Source organism: Bidens hawaiensis, unplaced genomic scaffold, assembly GCF_021521415.1.
Source record: "Bidens hawaiensis isolate Kalapana, Puna unplaced genomic scaffold, B.hawaiensis_p1.1 tig00009412_1, whole genome shotgun sequence".
NCBI lineage: Eukaryota > Viridiplantae > Streptophyta > Magnoliopsida > Asterales > Asteraceae > Bidens > Bidens hawaiensis.
The window spans coordinates 139,050-157,285 of record NW_027491694.1 but is presented as its reverse complement, the minus strand read 5'-3'; positions in this window follow the sequence as shown (position 1 = coordinate 157,285).

Genomic DNA, 18,236 nt, shown 5'->3' with positions numbered 1-18,236 from the left:
AAGCGTGTCATTACCTTGTCTATGTATGTACTTTGACTTAGCCCTAGAAGCCGCTTAGACCTATCTCGATAGATCTTGATTCCAAGAATATAAGCAGCTTCACCAAGATCTGTCATTGTGAAACAAGATCCCAACCAGTGCTTAACTTCCTTAAGCATAGGAATGTTGTTTCCAAATGATCAGTATATCATCCATATACAGGATGAGAAATGATATAGTGCTCCACCTGTAAACACAAGATTCGTCTTCATTCTGACAAAACCAAACTCTTTGATTTTCTAATCAAAACAAAGATTCCATCTACGAGATGCTTGTTTGAGTCCATAAATGGACTTATTCAGTTTGCACACCTTGATCAATTTGATCATAGCAATGGACGAGAAGGTTTCACCAAAGTTAACACCTTGATTTTGAGTAAAGCTTTTCGCTACTAGTAGTGCTTTATAGGTGTATTCATTTCCATGCATATTGGTTTTCGTTTTGAAAATCCACTTGCTCCCTACTGCCCGACATTCGAGGGGTAGCTCAACCAAGTTCCAGACTTGATTGTCACGCATAGATTACATCTCGGCGTTCATGGCATCTTGCCATTTCTCAGATTCCGATCTAAGATAGCAGATTTGTAATTAGTAGGTTCGTCGCTTGACTCAGCTACTAAGAGGACTTCGGGACCATCTAGATGCCATAGGTATTTAGAATTTGGTACGCGAGTCCTATAACTTCTGATAACGCTTGTGTTTATGTCTGATGTATCAGCAACAATTTGTTGATTAGACGTTCCAACTTCCTCAGCGGTTGTTTGTGGTTCTTGAATTTCTTCAAGATCGACAATATTATTTCCAGTTCCTTGATTGAGAATTTCCTTCTCGAGGAAGTGGCCCTTCCTTTTGATAGAAATCAAATTTGTATCAGGATGAAAGAAATAATATCCGCTTTGGTTATAGTATCCGACGAAAACAACTTTTACGCCGCTAGAATCGAGCTTGTCATCAGAATCACTGGTGACATATGCATCACATCCCCATACTCTAAGGAAAGACAAATTGGGTTTACACCCATGCCATATCTCATATGGGGTTTTGCTCACCTTTTTAGTTGGAGCCAGACTAACAATGCGGACGGCGATTATAAGGGCAAAGCTCCAAAAGAAGTGAGGCAAGTTAGTTCTACACATCATCGATCGGCCCATGTTTAGCAAGGTTCGATTTCTCCTCTCGCTCACGCCATTGTGTTGGGGTGTGCAGGGTGGAGTGAGCTGTGAAACAATTCCACGCTCTTTTAGATGATTTATAAATTCTGAGCTGAGATACTCTTCACCTCAATCTGATCGAAGCATTTTAATAGTTTTTCCGAGTTGATTTTCCACTTCGTTTTGAAACTCTTTGAACTTTTCAAAAGTTTCATGTTTGTGTTTCATAAGATACACATAAGCATATCGATTGTAATCGTCAATAAAAGAAACGAAATATCTTTCATGATTTCTAGACATGTTTCTTAAAGGACCACATACATCAGTATGTATGATTCCTAGCAGATTCTTTACTCATTCATTCTTATGAGTGAAGGAGTCTTTGGCGAGTTTGCCAGCTAAGCAGGATTCACAGTCATCAAAAGAGTCCAGTCCTGTGGATTCAAGAATCCCTTCAGATTGGAGTCTCTTAACTCGTGCCTTGCTTATGTGGCCAAGTTGGCAATGCCACATAAATGTATCATTGATGCCAGATCTGATACGTTTAAAAAGATTATATACATTATTGTTTATTTGAACATCAAGCTCATAAATACCATTTCGAGGTTTAGCCTCAAAATAAAAGATATCATTCAAGTAGACAAAAATAGAAATACCAGTAAAAGCGTACTTAAATCCTTGTTCAAATACTAAAGAAACTGAAATAATTATTATTAAGTGCATCATTTTTATTACAATGAATGTAATCAGAAATGACCTTATTATCTACGAAATCCATTGCACACATTTCTGTTGGGTTACAGTGGTGATCAGTCAAAATTTTATTTATTAAACCCGGTTCAATAAATGTGACAAATAATAATTAATCATATTAATTAATAAATGCGCAGCGGAATAAAACGAGTAATCAGCACCGAAACTAAACCCGACAGGATCCGGTTACAAAACCATACGAGCACAGTAATAAAAACTATTTATTATTTAACTACCGGTGAGATAAATAATACCTCGGTTAATGAATAACCGATCGAGACACCAAGGGATAACGAACGGCGATAGGTGACGAACCAAAACGGACGGAGTAGTGGCGACGAGCGACAACGGTAGCGGCGAAAACTGGCGGCTGCGGCTGGCGTACGGCGGCTTTAAGTTGTGGCGGTGTGTGGCCCGGTGATGTGCGGCGCTATAACGTCAGAGTTGAGTTGCTAGTGCGGCTATCTTCTTTAGCCGTGAAACCTTTTTCGTCCCAGCAACATAGTTGGAACTCTTGTTCCTATTTATTTGGATTTTTTGGGCCGGACAATCTTGTTGTCCCAGATTACTTATTATAATAATTTTAGGTTATTATATTAAATAATTATAATGATAATGTTATAACTATTAATCTTAACTAGGCCAAAGTCCAACTCGGTACAACTCTCGTTTAAAGCCCGAACCGGTTTATTTACTTAGTAAATAAACTATATTATTCATAACTATTATAAATAATAATTCCGTCATAGTTATATTCGCCATTTACCGGATAAACTATGTAAGCGAATTTTAGTTCGTTGCCCAAGGTGTAACTCTTACGGGTCTTAACTCGGTCGGTCACGTTAAATTAACCGAACCGATCCACTATTTCCAACAGTTTCATTGTTGACCTTGTGTTCTGCAATGTCATTATCAGTCCAAGTATCGCTAACAAAGACTTTGGCCTTGTCTTCTTTTAGTTGAAGGCTTTTTAAAATCACTTATGCAGTGATTAGGATTATCACATTTAAAGTATTTCTTGTTATTATATGCTTATTGTATTTGGGTTTGTTGCCATTTGTGTATTGCTGGACAAATCTCCCTCTTCTCCTAAAAAATTCTTGGATATTTTAACCGCTATAGCATATTCATCTTCATTGCAACTTTCGTATGAATCTCCATCTTAAATCCTTAGAATGTTTAGCTTTAAGTGCTAAGAACTTTGGTTTCAACTTTTTGAGATTGAGATTTCGTCATCTTTTTCCATGATCTTTTTTTGCCGACTTAAGTTCTCTATTAACTCATCCATTTGAAGAACATTTAGATCCATTGACTATTTAATGGCCGTCACCTTGGCTATCCATCTTGGATGCAATGCCCTCAGGAATTTTATAAGGTAACTCTTGCTAGTATATTTAACATCCAACACCTTGTGCAACCAATATTGTTTGCTTTGCCCTAAAGTATAACCCATCCATGAATTCACGAATTTGTTTTTGGTTTCGTTAGTGGAGACTTCCTAGGAGGTCACCCATCCTAGCATTACTTCTACCTAAGAATGTTTAATTGGGGATTTTTCATGTTGAGCTTGTTGATTATTTGATGTCTCTGATTTGTTAAGTAGTTGCAGATCCCTTCCATTATTGTCTTTTTTCGCTAAATAATATTTGTTGAGGAAAAAGCTAATCTGCAATACGACACTGCATGTAAGTCTCTTATTCTTTCACTTTTTGAAGTTTATTTGTTTGGATAACTAATATTTAGATAAAAAGAGTGATATATTTTTTTTTCGAGTTTTTTGATATTGAAAGAAGCATAAAATTAAAGGATACCAAGTGGTTGATAAAGACCTTAAATGAGTATATATTGTTACACCATGTAAAGGGGATGTTAGGGATCAACATTGTCTGTTTTGAACAACGCTGAAACTGCTTTTTTATTTTTGTGCTAATTCAATATAATATGACTTGTTAAACCACACAAAGTAGCTTTCATATAAACTAAATTTGTGTACTAGACAAACTAAATTTAATATGTGTTGTAGCTTCCTATATGTAAAATATTAATTTTACATGTAAATATTGGTTTTCGTCTCTATTGATCATAATTGATATATTCATCACTTTTTGTTTTTGCTTGATAGACATGGTGGTTTTCTGTTTATATCATTTCAATTAGAGGTGTGTATGAATCAGTTTGAATTGATTTTAAAATGTTACCGGTTCCAGTAATATAGATACGGGTGCCTATTTTCAGTCAAAATTGGTTCAATTTGTCATGGTACAGATAAGTTACTGACGCTCGTGTAGCTTTTGATATTAAAAACACTCTAGTTTGAATACAATTTTTCATTCAACAAAATTTAAACTTGAATGCCTAAAAAAATTAAACACAACCGTGAATTTTGTTTGTCTTTTTCTTTTCTTAAGTTACCGAATGTGAGTTATTTTTCTATCTATATTACTTATTGCAAAATGACAAAAATGAAATTTTAAAAGCAAAAAATGATTAAAAAAAAGGTATTTTAAAACATCGGTCCTTACCATAAAACAACTAAAAACTCATTTTTTTAAACGCATTTGATAATAAATAAATATATAAACAAAAATATGAATATAAGAAACAGTTTTCAAGGACATTTTTAATAAAAATGAAAAATAAAAAAATAAAAGTTAACTGGACAATTTGGTTTTATAATTTGGTTAATCGGTTTTACATGTTTGTTAAGTCGATTATGGGCCTTTTACTGTAAACTAGATTTGTTTTTTTAAGCCCAAAAAGTCTATTTTTTAAGTTTATGTTTTTCATTTATTCATATGTTCGTTCTTCAATTTTGCTATACTTAAATTTATTTATGTGTTAGCAATTCCAATTTCTTTGTCATAGTAAATATGTTGTGGATCCATTTTGCTGTTGTTATCACATCAGCTTGGTTCTTTAGGGTGGTCAGTTTATACGTGATTAACCATAATTAGCTCAGTTTATCAGTTATGGGTATTAATTAGTTTCGGTTGCTTACCCCTATTGAAGAAACACTAGTTCGAACTGGGTAGTCCGATCCGGTATTTCCACAAGTGTGAGTATACTGAAGTACTGAGAACAGATCCAAGTTGATGCCTGCAAAACAGAACACCATTGAGTCTCGTTACGGGAAGGACAGAGTAGGGGGGTCTTCCCGTAACCACCATCCGGCGTGAGAATAAGTATCATACTTTGAACGGAATAAAGTAGGACAAAGTATGTAATCGCTTAAGGCTTGAGAGTGTGAATAAATACCTTGAAGATATGGTCTTCATATTTATAGCCGAAGAGGGGGGGGGTGGGGGGGGAAGGTGATTGGTGGAGTTGTCACTATCAAGTTATTCCCTCTCATCCTGAACGGACACGTGTTGGGCGTTTATTGGATGTCACAGCCTGGACCCGTTTATGGTGTAGCCATGATCTGTGCACGTCGTGGGATGGCCATTACATGTCCAGGTGTCTTCTTTCTGTTGGCCGTTGTCACTATCAGGAGGTTTTGAGGAGATCTTCTAGAAGTAGTTTGTTACAACTGCTCTTCCATATCATGTGGGGGATCATATGTGTGATGAGTCCCTTGAGTTTGTTTGTGGATTCCTTTCGCGGATACTCGCGTGATCATCCGCGGGTTATGATGGAGTTCCACGAAGTGTCTTGGACTGTGGATGGCTTTACCAGTCCACTTATTCCTTGTGCGGATGTCTTTTGGCGATCCGCGGGTTGGTTGATGGATCCGCGGGTCGGATAAGGGATCCATAGGTAGCTTTGCTACCCTCCCTCTACAAGCCCCCCCATCCATTGTTGCTTCCGAGAGTCAATGTCGCGGGTGGAATTATGGACTTGTGTCTTTTGTCGCGGGTTGCAATTACTAGTCCTTTAGTTTTCCTGTTACTTTTGAACTGGGGTACTATTTAAGTGTCTGCGATGTGACGTCTCCTGTTTGAGTCGTGTTAGGAGTGGTGCTCGAGGTTGGTGTACGAGGTTTTAGGCGGCTAATTCAAAATTATTTTGTTCAGTTCCCAACTAACGTGTCGCTTTGCCATTGGATGGTTTTAGTACGTGAGCTAGATCCCTCTTTCTTCGCATTAATTGCGGTGTGTATATATAGGGGGAGGCGTTCCACTTTCTAAAACTACTTGCAAAAATTTCTCTTAATCTTCTTCTTTCTTCATCTTCATTCTGACTTATTGTTTCGATTAACTATGGCCGGTAGTAAGAAAGGTACGAAGAGAGTTGGGGAAAGCAAGAAAGACTCCTCTAAGGGGCTTGTAGAGAATATTTGCATAAACTGGAAGGTCGCCTACTTTGAGGATATCGTTAACCTGTACGAGTTAGCGCCGGAGTGGAGGCCGGAGCTCCCTTCTCCGAGTTCCATTGCCGATCAGCCACCTGCCGGAAAAATTGCCTTGTATGGTGAATCCTTTACCACAGGTAACTTCCGGTTACCTATCACCACGTTTTTAGGTGATTTCTTGGTTGCAACTGGGATTCATATCTCCAGTTACACCCGTTCGGAGTAATGAGGCTCCGACATTTCGAGTTTTGCTGCAGGGCTCTGGAAATAAAGCCTACCGTAGATCGCTTTCTTGCGATCTATAAGATTCAGACCCGCGGCAGCTGGTTTAGCTTCGCCGTCTAGGGAAAGGCGATAGGTACTGAGCCTCCGGAACGCTTACGAGTGGAAAAACAAATTTTTGTGGATCAATGCAGACGTTATTCCACTGGCCATGACCCGCCGCTCGCTGACCTCTAAGTTCTCCCTTCCTGCTGCCGACACCGATGGTGAGGAGTGGTTCCAGCGGTTGACGCGGACTCCTACCCCTATGGGCTTGATTCCTGACTCCGCGTTGGTTTAGGTGGGGATGAGCCGCCTTTGGCCATATCCTGCGGAGCCGCCGTACTTCTCCCGTGATGACGGACGTAAGCTTCTATTCTGCACCTATTCGTGCTTTTTATGCTTTTCCTTAAAATGTTTGTTTTCTTTCCTTGCAGGGGAATGTTCGTTATTTGAGGTTCTTATCCCTACCGGCGTGGGTGATATGTTCAAGATGCCTTTGGAGATGTATCAAGAGCCAATCCTTGATCACTTCAGGGGCAACTTCCTTTTTCCCACCCGCGGCCGCATAGAGCCGGTGGTCACTGATTCCGCGGTGGCTCAAGGTGTGTACATTCTTAACCCTCGACCTCTTAGTGTTATGTATCCGGATGAGACGATAGTCCTTTCTTCTAGTGATTAATCTTCTAGTGAGGATTCAACTAGTGAGGGTTCCCCGCCCGGTACTCCAGAGAGTATTTACGCTAGGGTATTGCGTGCTATTGCAGATATTGCCTGCCGCAGGAAGAGGGCAGACATGGCCCGTGTATCTGGCCTGAACCAGGATTCCGATGCCGATGAACCCGCAGGTGGGGAGGCTGACATGGATGAGGATCTCGCTGACAGGGAGATTACCAAGACTGTCGATGATCCCGTCGGTGGGGAGGCATCTAGGGGTGTTGATGATCCCGCTAGAGGGGAGGCACCCAGAAACGCCGATGATCCCGCCGGTGGGGAGGCTTCCAAAGTCGGGGGTGAGGAACACCCCCGAAGAAGATCAAGCTGATCCGGCTCCATGACCGGGTCAAGAGCCGGACTGTTGTACGCCCATCCGAAGGTAACTGTACTTTGCCTTTATGGGTTTGTGTTTTATCTTCTAACTTTTGTTTCCGCATCTTCAGTTGCGTCCGCTGTACGTCCGCCTTCTCCGGTTCCAAAGGTTTTGTAGAAGGATAGTGAGGCTGTGCCTCCTGAGGACATTCCTATGTCGTCACCCGAGGTAGTGGTGGACACGGAGGTTGTACCTCCAAAGGATACATTTATAACTCCTCCGGCTTCTACGGGTGAAGGGGCGGAGTCCACTAATCAAGGGGACCCCCTCTTTCGCCCCTCATGGAACCTTGGTCCTGACGCGCTATTTACTGATCCGCATGTGCGCCAAAAGTTCTTTGAGCACTGTCTCCCACCTTCTGAGTGTAATAGGATACACTCCCAAACTCAGGCTAGTCTGGCTCAATCACTTAGCTATCACTTGGCTAACGTGTTGTCAACTAGCCGTGAGGTATTTAAGGGCTGGGTGGTTGGTCAAGGCGACCTTGAGCGCGCTGTCCAGCGTATGTACGAGGCTGAAGCGGTGAGTGATGCCGCCCTGGCTGAGGCCAGGAAGGCTGAAGCTGCTCTCCTGGCTGCCCAGGAGAAGAACAAGCGTCTGGAGGAGCGGGTGGCCACTCAAGTCAAGTTTGTCGTTGCCTGGACGAAGATGTCCGGAGGCTTGCGACGGAGGTGAAAGAAAAGGACGATCCCCTTGCTTCTGTTTCTAAGGAGAAGGAGGATCTGCAGGTGGCCTTCACCAATGCTTCGGATGAGCGGCATTGGCTTATGAAATTTGGCATCCCCAAGGTAAATATTTCGATTTATTCCCATATTTAGATCATTATTGACTTTCTTGGGAACAGATTTTCAGGCTTATCAAAGATGGTCCTGAGCTTGGGGATTTCCTTGCTAAACTACTGGTTAGCTCTTCGCGGGTAGGCCGCCAAGATGGTTTTGAGGAGGCTTACTCCATGGCTCGCGAGGGACGTCCGCCCTCCGAGTTCGAGCTTTACGGCCAGGATTGTCATAAGGAATATGAGGCACAGATGGATTCTTTTGATAATCTTTCCTTTGACATCCTGAAGTATATTGAGGAGAACCGTCGCGAGTCTACCGCGGTTGGGGAGCTACATCATCATGTGAACCGGTTGATCGCGGAAGCCGAAGGCAAGGAAGTCCCCAAGGAAGACTAGGAATAATTTGTAATATTGTTGATTTCATTTCTTCCTCTAAATACTTGTAAATGAAATGAAACTATCTTTTACTTCTATCGTGTTGAATTGTATCGTCTTTGTCTTCCGACTTTGTTTGATGGGTTGTCTCAGTCGCGGGTGACTACCTTGCTGGTGATCTTCCCACTTACTATTATAACTTGTCATTGTCTTGTAACTAGTATTCCAACGACGCCTGACGTGTCAGCCAAAACATTTATCTTGTCTGGTTATTGTAGAACTAGTGGTTCGCCGATTATATCTGGATTCTGACAGACGTGACAGGTCTGCATGGTGCCGAAAAAGGTCTGGTCAGTGGGGTCAGCCGATTATATCTGAATTTTGACAGATGTAACAGGTCTGCTCAGCGCCGAAAAAGGTCTGTCAGCTGGCAACAGCCGTACCTAGGGATTTTAAATTTTTCGACCTTTGATTTTCCCGCCTGACGTGGCACCATCTGATTGGTAAACAGTTGTTTTGCAATATTTTACGCATTTAATGTTGCTCCTATATAAATCCGTCTATTTCATTTTTTCCCCTCACTTTGCATTTGAACAATCGAAGATAACTTCGTCGGAATTCTTGAGGTATTCTCTCTTCCAACCAGAGAGTTGTCTTCATCTTCTACTCCAGCTACCATAGCTCGTTGTAGTAGATTTTTGGCCGAACATATTACGTCGATGAGGCCTGATTATCAGACCATCGACTTTGTAACCATTGACTGGGACGTCAAGGGCTTTGAAGACGTCGCCTATGCTTACGGCGTAACTCCCGAATGGGAGCCGGAATTTCTAGCTCCTGGTTCGACGGCGAGCCATCCTCCGGCGGGGAAGATAGCCGTGTTCGCCAAGTACTTCAGCACCGGGAATCTCCGATTTCCGATTACCCGGTTTCTGGGTAAGCTGATAACTGGGAATATGATTCATATTTCCCAGCTTCATGCTTCGGTGGTGATGCGCATGCGTCGCTTTGAGTTTTGTTGCCGGGCGCATGGCATTGTGCCTACTATTGACAAATTCGGCGTATTCTATCGCCTGCGTGGCAGAGGAGGCCGCTACATTTGCCTTCCGACTGACCAGAAGGCTATTGCTGTGGACACGCCACTAGACCCACATTGGGCTAGAAAATTTTTCTGGGTACGGGAGGACGTGATCCCGTCGCCCATGTATTGGCATCCGATGGATCATCCTTCACTTGTCTTGCCGTTTTTCGAGCATCCAGAGAGGCATGGATGGTATAAACAATTGACCCATACCCCTACTCCTATGCGCCCCATCCCTGAATCTGCTCTTGTGAGAGCTGGGATGAGTCGCCGTGGCCTTATCCGGACGACGTGCCATATTTCCGGAAGCCGGATGGATGTAAGTAGCCTTATTTTACTTTCTGAGTTTATTCTGGCTTCTAAATTTGGTTTATTATGCAGCTGAAGGTCTTCTCTTGTCTGTTCTTGTGGCAGGTGTGCCTGGGGTCTTGCACATTGCTGCCTGTGACAAGAAGGAGCTCTCCATCCTTCACCAGACCAGGGATAGTTTTTTGTTTCCTAGTCGAACCCGTTCGGAACCTGTAGTCTCCGAGGGTATGTTTGCGACAAGTAACTTAAACTTTGATATGACCACGGATAATTCTTTGTGTATTATTGCCAATTACTGAATATGTGTTCATGGTACAACCTTTGGTCGCAAGAGGAAGGAGACTTCGTCTGGCCATACTCCGTTAGAGGTGGCTGACAAACAGCAGCAAGTGAGTCTTCCTCCCCCCTCCGCCGAAGGCGAAGAAGGTCCGCTTTAGTGACCGCGTTGCGGTCCGCGCAAAAGGTATCTCGTATTTATGGACCTGTGTTTATTCTTTGGTTGCTTACTTGGTTGTTTTATTCTTGTGCAGCTCCTGTTATCCTCCTGGACTCCCCCCCCCCCCCTAAGGGTGACCTTAGTCGGTGGTATGCTACGGGTAAGGGGCAGGATAAGGAGGATTCAACCTCCGCTAAAGAACCTGATAAGCGGGTGGTGGTACCTCCACCACCTCCTCATGAGTCCGAGAGGGAGGAGGGGGCTCGTGTTATGCAGGGTGGTGTTGCTCGGCACGTCCCTAAATGGAATCTGGCTCCTTCCTGGCGATTTTTTGACAGGGAAGTGTGTTTTGATTTCCTTCATAAGGGTGTGCCTCCTGCGGAGCGTGAGTACCAGCGGAACCGGTCCCGGGTATCTATTGGAAATTCGTAAATATATCATTTGGCCAACCTAGTTTCCATAACCCAGGAGATATACCGGGACTGGAATTTCATGGGGCGGAACCGGGGTTCTCAGGAGAACCTATTGGAAGAGCTCCGGGCAGAAAAGGAAAAATATCGTCTCACAGCTTCTACAGATAGGTGGAAGTTGAGAGATTCTGAACGGGCTCTTGAACAAGAGAGGGCGCGGCAAGCTGCTGCTGCCAAGGATTGGGAGGAGGCGTGCCAGCGACAGAATGCTGCACTCGAAGCCGCACGGGCTCTGACCCGGGCACGGGAAGCTGAGCTTGCTAAGGCAGAAGAAGCCAAGAGTGACATCGAAGCTCGCCTTGCATCTCAGGAGAAAGTAATCAGTGATCTTTGTGCTTTCGCTGCTGAGAAGGATCAATTAATTGAAGACTTGATCAAGGAAAACACCAAGCACGTTGGTGGGCAAGGCCCGTTGAAGTTAAGTGCCGAGGAGGCTTCTTCCGACCGTGTCTAGATGATGAGGGAAGGGATTCCCATGGTAATGATTCCTCCATCTTTGTCATGTCTTATAACCTCGTTTTGCTGATTTTTGAATTGCTTTTGTAGGTTATCTCCCGTATTCATAGAGGAGACGAGTTAGAAAACTGCCTTGCTGACCTTCTATGTGCATCAAGTGATTCAGGGCGCAAGGCAAGTTTCTAGGAGGGGATGGCCTTTGCTCGGGACGGCCGTTCTGCTAAAGATTTTGACCTTCACAGCGTGGATGTGGATGGGGAATATGATGCACGAATGAATGCTTTTGACCAACTGCATTTCCCCATCCAGGATGTTATCCAAAGTTTTGCTAAAGCAGCGGATGGCGTTGGCCAGCTTCAAGATTATCTTAGTGAAGAATAGTTTTTTCCTTGTATATATATATATATATATTTCTTGTTCCTGTAATCCCTTTTTTTGAATGTATATATGACATGGATTTTACATTTTGTCTTGTATGATTACAATATAAATGTGTGTGAGCTAAATCCGTCATGTATCCAAAATATAGGATTAGGATATGTATTGGCACGCAGGCCTATCCGTACAGGAATTAACATTCTAAGTTTTTAAAAACGGGTAACCATGCATAACTGTATTTGCATTAATTAGTAGTTCGAAACGAAATTTGGTACACAGACCAAATTTAAACAAGGCACGTAGGCTAATGTAAAGGTACGCAGGCCTAAAAGAGAATTACGTAGCTTAGATATAGCATTTGCGCAATTGTGCAACGTTCCAAGTCTGGGGAATAGGAATGCTGTAGGTTCCCAGCCGGATCTACACGGAATATCTCGTTCTACGTAGGTGCGGAATCCCTACGTAAGACGATACTAGCGTAGAAGACGATAAACGTTAAACACAATCAAACACACGTTACAATCAACAAAGAGCAAGTTGTATTGCAACTAGAAACACGTGATATCAAATCACCGATTACACGAATACTGAACAACTCGTAAACTATCGATACTACTAAAATAAAACCTAGCCGCAGCTATATCTATATATCAGACGACAACTTCGCCTAACATGTTTAGGCGAAGTTGTCACTAACTTCGCTTGTTCCACAAGTTCGCCTATATAAGCGAACTTGTGAGACAACTTCGCTAAAACCTTAATACAAATCCAACTAACTCGATTACAGACACTAGACACTGAACTACTGACATCATGTACCAACAGACTCCCCCTTGGCAGTAGCTTCATATCTCTATCTTCAAACACGTGTCTTGTAATCCAAAAAAAATCTTGTATCTTCCATCTTCAAGCATGAACTCCTTCTCGTACACAAACCGAAACTACGCTTTGATATTTCTTTGCTTCTTCTTTCCAAGCAGGAATGTAAAATATCTTTTTCTCGTTCAGCACCTGCAGATCAGCTTGAGACAAATTCACTAGATGCATAGGATCATATACTCTCATCAGCTCTTGTTCATCTTCATCCTCCATTACTGCTTCAGCTGTTTCACAATCAACATACCACCACTTCAGATCTTTGAGCACATCCTTGGGCATTTGTTTCATCGGCACTTCTTTTATACACCGAATCGGCTTATACTTCATGATCATCCAAGGCTTGCCATCTGCTCTCATTCCTCTATCTTTGTCTTCAACAAGCTTTCCTTTCTGTGGTTTCAACAGCTCGAACTTTTTCTCCTTTATACTTTCCTTCCAGACTATCTTCCCAATGACCCTAGCCATGTTATCATCACTCCTGTTTATCAACCCCAACCTGGCTAAGTCCTTCACTTCACACTCAGGCAATGTATTCAACGATCTCAATAACCTCTTGAAATACTGAACCCCATCATACCTTTTAATCACAAAACGCCTTAACTGCTCATCATATAACCAGCATATAATCCCCTTTTTCGATTCAGCATAACCCCTGATGTTGTAACTTTTCTTGAACATAGTAGGGACTGCCGGTTTCTTAGTCTTTACGAACCACTGAGCGTAGCCTTCTTTCCATCTTGGCTGCTCCTCCCATTCTGTCTCATCACATCCCATATCTTGACCCATATCTGACTTATCAACTTCCGGAATCTCGTGCTCAACGTTTTCCTCCACAATCTCTCCCTCTTCAATCTCACTATCTATGACAATCTCAGCCCCAGTCTTCTCAATCTCTTCAACCGGTAACACATCGTCATCACCTACAATATCATCATACACCTCCTCAGCATCCACGACCACCACATCATCACCTGAACCGCCAGCTGCACTCGTTGACTCCCCCTGAGATGTAGAAGTCCCAAGAGCTTGTTCAGTTCTTGGCAACTCTCCACCTGCACCTTTCGATGCATTGGGATCATCGTCTCGATCATTACGCCTCTTAGTCCTCAGCTCGTCACCCTTACAACTCGTCTCCCCCTGAGATGCCAAGAACTATTTCAAGGCATCAATTACTTTACCATGCTCGATCAGGAGGGACGACTGAATCTGATTCTCCGCAACGAGGCGCTGAATAGCATGGGTCTGGATAAGATTTACCCTTGATTGTTCTGCCACGACCCTTTCAGGCGCTGCTATTCTTTCCGAGTCAGATAAGGTTGCATCGAAATTAAACCTCAGATGTGATATGTCTTGAGCGTACGGAGGAGGGATTTCCAATGTAACCGGCACCTCAGAAACAGGTGGAAACGTAACCGCAGGTGGTATCGTAACCGACAACCCTGCAGTAGCTACAACTGTCGACTCAATAAATCTTGCTACGACCTCCGTTGGAGTAAGAGTTGGATGTGGCAAGGATACAATCTCCGGAGCCGAGAGCTGGAATGTAGTGGGTGGGAGGCCGAATGAAGATGAGGTAGCCACCACGGGAACATCCGTGGCGCTTGGCCTTGTAACTGGCAATGATGAAGGAACCATGGTCATACCAGACAGTGCGGGTGGTGTGAAACGAACCACTCTTGAGCTCTCACCAGCTCCCGAACCTGCACCTGCCCTTTCCCTTCTCGATCTATGGACCAACTGATGTAAATCTTCCTCAAAGTCCGACTCACTGTCGTCATTGTCTCTCTTCCTCTTCCCATGAATCCTTTCTTGTGTAACTAAAATTCGTCTAGCTTCAGCCACATCATCATCTAAAGAATCAGAATCAGCCTCCGTCGTAGCTGCCATATCAACATTCACACTAGTAACCCGGGCTACCGAGACCTGTACCTCTTCCACAGGGTCAACACGATCCATATCAAAAAATCCTTGACCGCCAAACGCAGCTTCAAGGTCTACACTTTCCTCCGGTGCCACAACAGGAGCAGCAGGTAAAGGTTGTTGTACCTCAGGTGGTGGTTGAGGTGCTCCAGCCTGTTGTGGTGCTGGATCCCGAAACTCGTCCCCACGAGCTGGAACATACTCCGGGTTGATCAAGTACCCAAATAATGGAGTATGTAGAGGACGGAGCTCAGGTTTACTCCTCGCACTTGATGATCTGCACTGAGCGAAGATCCTCTTGCTTACACTCTCCACATATCTAATTGGGCGGCGCTGAGGTAACGTGGGAGCAACATGATTCAAGATCATTTGAAGAAATCTTGGATACATCAGAAATCTCTCACGCGCCACCGCTCTTCTTTGACGATCTATCTCGTAGAATACCATCTGACTAAAGCTATAACGCTTATTGTAAGTCAGTGCAGTCATCGCCGACTGCATGGTCGCACCCATTCCGTCTGTACCAGCCTTTCTCCCCGACATACACACGATCATCACGTGCATGAGAAAGCGCCATTGGTCTAGCAAGAACCCCTTGCGTCTCTGAGTATCCCCCAAAGGACCAGAATATCCCATTCTCAGAAAAGCACCATCTCTGAATGGAGCCACGAAGTCAGTAGGATCGTCTCTCATTTCATCCCCAAACTGCAAAGCCACCCTGATCTGTTCAGACGAGAACTGTACTATCTGATTGTTAACCGTTGCACGCATAACCGGGGGCTCGAATCGACAATCATACTCCACTGTCTGCCAGAAATCTTCTATGTTTGGCAATGAGATAGGCAGTGTTGTAGTAATAGCGTGGAAGATACGCGAGCGGAGTAGAAACGTGATGATCTCGCGGAAATCATCAACACCGCTCGCATCCGGGTCCAATGTGATGTACATGTTATGCCCCGGGAAAAACTGCCAACTGTTATCTCCACCTTCATCACCACCTGCACCACCTGCTCCAGCTACAGCTGCCATTTCTGCAACAAAAACAGTCTAAGTTAGAGAATCGTCAAGTCAAATCACAAGTTCGCCTATTACCATGAGCGAAGTTATGATGTATTCTGTATAGGCGAAGTTAAAGATGGGGCGAAGTTGGGAACAACTTCGCCTTATCTTTAACTTCGTCTGATAACAGTTAATAAAAAATAAAAAATGCCAGGCGAAGTTAATGATAACTTCGCCTAACCACAACTTCGCCTCATATACTGTTACATAATTAATTATCAGGCGAAGTTAAACCTCAGGCGAAGTTAAGGATAACTTCGCCTAAACTGTAACTTCGCCTGAATTTGAATCGGCAACAGATAGACGTCCAAAACGAAGTGATTTTTGATCAATTTGGATGATTGTGCAGTGATAAGCACATGATTTTATGGAGATCTTAGACGATCAATATGATTACGACCACGTGAAAATAAGTTTGAAAAGCGGGTGTTGGATGTTTGAAAGAAGGAGGTCACGAAACGGGTCGAAACGACCTTTGATTAACATCAATGACAATGATTATACGATACAACAACCCTACACACCTTTAAATCGGATTAGAACTGAGAAAAACAACACAGATTTGATTCGAGATATAAGTTCGCTTAGGGTTCTGAGTATAAGTTCGCCGGATTTTGAAAAACAATACTGAGCATTTGACCAAAAATTTCTTTATATAGGGTCAAGGTTATACAGGCGAAGTTAGGGTTAACTTCGCCGGTCTCATAACTTCGCCTGTTTAAACAACTTCGCCTCTTCCCTCAACTTCGCTCAATTATGAAACTTTACCAAACAGACCCTTATAAATTGAACATTATGCCATTAACTTTTAAAACTTCCTTTAAAGAGTTAACTGATCCGATCAAGAACCAAGTAACCAGGTATAAAATCATACAACTACATAAGTAGAATAAATTTTAACAATAAAGTACACGGGATCAAATTTCAGTCTCGACAGGGACTACCACGTTTTAGAAAAGATCCGAACAGGAATCATACTAATTAAGTGACTGTCACACAGATCCATTGTTCAGCTGTATTATGACATAAAGAAACAGGTTGTAAGCAGGTAAATAACTTAAAATGGTTTTCATCGCTTCTGTGATACGGGTTAGGTTCAATTAAGCTCAAAATATAAATGGTCAACACATCAGAGATTATGATGCCTCCTATCTATTCTCAAAGCGTATTTGGCTTTCCCCAAGTCACCCCGAGTTGACCTCGACCCGTAGTGTCTGATTAAATAGTAAGTACACGTCGATCAATAGAGTCTTCTTCCCGTTCTCTATCTTGCATCTTGATTGAGCAGTATTAACATTATAAGCTCTAGAATGTCTCAATAACACATTTTTTTTTTTAAATATTTACACAGTTTCAGAGTAGTAAACAACTGCAAGTCCCGATTCTGGATCACTGCAGTTTCTTGACACGCTATCTTCACGAGAATCAGAACACTTACGGGCTCGTGTATGACTGGGTAATCGCTTTTCTGCCTATCATTCGGAAAGATATATGCGGAGACATACACAACTCTTAATGAGTTTCCACTTCAGATAGAGGAGATTTAGTTAGTATCACTTCTACTTTTACGCACCATTAAAAGCTACCATGACATACAATGACTGTTCTAAAGTCTTTTAGGCCTAATAACTTCACTAGTTAAGCACACAGAATCAGTATATCTATCACTTTCCAAGGTTGGATCAATTTTCTGTTAAACATAGTAAAGAAACTTCTTACGAAGTAGTAGACTTGAAAAATAATTTCATCTCCCAAAAAAAAAATTTAACTTCTATCGCCTCGATCAAGTCGAAGTCTTCAGGTAAACGGCTATCCTGAAGATCCAATGGATCAGCTGGACCGACCACATACGAGTATGTGTCCTTCTAACTGAGTATGAACGACTAATTTTCAGCGAAAGAATAAAGACACGTCATAAACCGCCCCGGTCACTTTCAGTCATTTGGTTAATGGCTATCCTCATACTCTACAGGTAGAAATGAGGACCAAACATATCCGAAGATATGTCCTTCAGACTGAAGCAACCGACATAATTCTAAGCGATAGTGACGGTTTTTTTTTTTTTTTTCAAACAAAAACGAATAACACGGTTACTCGGGATTGATCATCCCATTTAGCTCAACAAGGTTTTGAAAACGAGTTTTGTCAAACGCTTTAGTAAATAAATCAGCGAAATTATCTAACGAATCAACCTTTTCGAGCACTATCAGTTTCTTCTCAGCACAATCCCGTATAAAATGATGACGGATGTCAATGTGTTTAGTTTTGCTATGCTTTACGGGATTGTTAGTTACTGAGATAGCAGCAGTGTTATCTATACAAATAGGAGTATGAGTGAAATTCATACCGTAATCTCGCAATTGCTGTTGTATCCAAAGAACCTGGGAGCAGCAGTTCGATGCTGCCATGTATTCTGCTTCACAGGTAGAGATGGCGACTGAGGTCTGCTTCTTGCAATGCCATGACACTAATCTGCCTCCAAGAAACTGACATCCACTAGTTGTTGACTTC